Source organism: Heliangelus exortis, chromosome 17 (assembly GCF_036169615.1).
Source record: "Heliangelus exortis chromosome 17, bHelExo1.hap1, whole genome shotgun sequence".
In the NCBI taxonomy this organism is placed as follows: domain Eukaryota; kingdom Metazoa; phylum Chordata; class Aves; order Apodiformes; family Trochilidae; genus Heliangelus; species Heliangelus exortis.
Genome location: NC_092438.1, coordinates 15,060,431 through 15,062,695, shown reverse-complemented (window position 1 = coordinate 15,062,695; position 2,265 = coordinate 15,060,431).

Here is a 2,265-nt window from a genome sequence, read left to right as displayed (position 1 = left end):
CTAATGATAAAGTTTGGGTCTAGTCAAGAGCAGCAGGGTCTGCAGTCTGCACCTGCACAGAGCTGGCAGAAGAGGAGTTGTGATGAGTGCCCAGCAGCAAGGAGAGGTGGGAGAGCTGATGGACTGGCTGTCTGGAGAAGGACCTGCCCAGTTCCACAGCCCAAAGGTAAGTGGGAGCTGGGGGGTGGGTCTGGTGTGTCAGGAGTGGGCTGCTGGTGAAGGGGCAGTGGGTGAGCCTTGGGAAGCTCCTCTGTCTGGTGTCACTGCAGCTGGGGTGATGGGGGCAGCTTGCTGCCATGGCTGGTGGATTTTCAGGAATTTGGGATAGTTTTCTTCCCTGGCAGTCAAATCACTTTTCCTCCCTCACCTTCTTGTGGAAGAGCTGCCAGGGGATGGTTTGTTAGGTGAGAAGCACCAGGCTTGACTGAAGTGGCATCATAGGAAATGTTTCCCTCTGCATACTGGGGATTTCTCAGGTGTGCACTTCATACATGGAAAGAGCTTCAGTCCTGCCCAACATTCTTAATAGGGGAAAATATGGTCCCTTCCCAGCTCTGTTTTTAGGTGAGATTGACATTTATGACCAAGGATTTTATTATCAGTTCTTTATTACATTGTACCCTTCAGTGTCAAAGTTCAGTGGATCTGAATCACAGTCGTTCAAACTAAATTGTGTCATCAAAAACTATTTAGCATTATGAAGAAAATCTGAATTTTAGACACTGAAAGTGTCTCCATCTTCCTGTCTTCACCATCCTTAAACCTCAGCACTGGGCAGTCTTTGCCTAATGCAGAAACATCATTTTAAATACCCCATTTCTGCTGTCAGGGCTTGGAGAAAGCCCTTTGCAGAGCCTTTCCTCCTGCTGAAGTTGACAAAAGGAAATGTCTCTTACAATTCTAAAACTTGTCTCAAATGATCAGAAAAGGATTTAAAATCTTCTGCAGCCTTCAAGACCAAGAGGACATTTCTGACATCCACTGCAAGTTATCTGAGAGCAATTATTCATTCTGCTTATCCCTAAGCACCGCCAGGCTAGCGCTGGTGTTGCCATCTGCCGATGATGTGTTGCCAAACACTTGGGTTTGTATCCACTGCTGGGTTTTCTTACCTTCCTAATGCAAGCTCATTTGTCTTGGAAAATACTTTGTTACTATATTTTTGTTTCCAACTGCGTAGTAGCAGCTATCAAAAATATTTTGATATATCTTCCAAGGCTTGCGGGAAAACCAAACATTTTCCAGCTAAGGGATTAGGTGTTTATTTGTATAAGATAAAGAAAGGAGCAGATATGTCCATGGCATTGCTCAGAGCTTACCCAGATGCACGGTGGGAGCTGAGTGAGCTTTAGAAAACTGCTACCAAGTTGGCTGTGCCCAACAAATGACCCTTGGGGCTGATTATGGATGCTCCTTTGCAGCTACCACCACCTCTGGTTGTGTATTGCCACTGTTCCTGCCTGAAAAACAGTCTCAGTAGGTTTGTTCTGAAGTGGCATGGAGCAGATGTCTACATACCAGTCCTACCTGTGAGAAGAAAGCAGGTTTCTCACCACAGCAGTGCCCAGAAGTGCTTCTGGGGCACTTCTCGAGTGGGTGTGAGTGCGGGGAGTGCGGGAAGAGCTTTGGACGGAGCTCTGAGCTGCTGAAGCACCGGAGGGTCCACACCGGGGAGAAGCCGTACGAGTGCTCTGAGTGCGGGAAGAGCTTCACCGTCAGCTCCCGCCTCATCCAGCACCGCCACTTCCACACGGGCCAGTGGCCCTTCCAGTGCTCCCAGTGCAGGAAGAGCCTCCTCTGGAGATCCACACTGCTCTGGCACCGCCAGGTCCACAGGGATGGGGAGCCCCAGGAGCAGGGAGGGCTGGTGCCCTGGCTCAGGGAAAGGCCCGGTGTCCCGTTCCCTTTGCTCTTTGATCGACCCCCTTGCAGAGGGTGGAAGGGATTTCTTGTTTAGGCCTGAACAGGAGAGATGGAAGCAGGGGCAGTCGGTGCAAGGAGACGAATCGGAGGTTTGGGGAAGAGCATGTGATGCAGCAAGGGGAAGGGAAACTCTTGGGAGAGAGAAAGAAACAATTTCAAAAGGCTGGAGTGTTCTGGGTGCTTTATCCTGGAGGAAGGTCAGCACTTGGCCTTTTCTCCCCACACACGTTTTGGAGGGAACCAACCAGACCAGCTTAGGGCCTGTGTTGCTGGCAAAACAAAACCTCCTGCATCCCCTCCCTGCCACTTCTTTCTTTCGGGAGCCGAGGGGAGCAGTGGTGC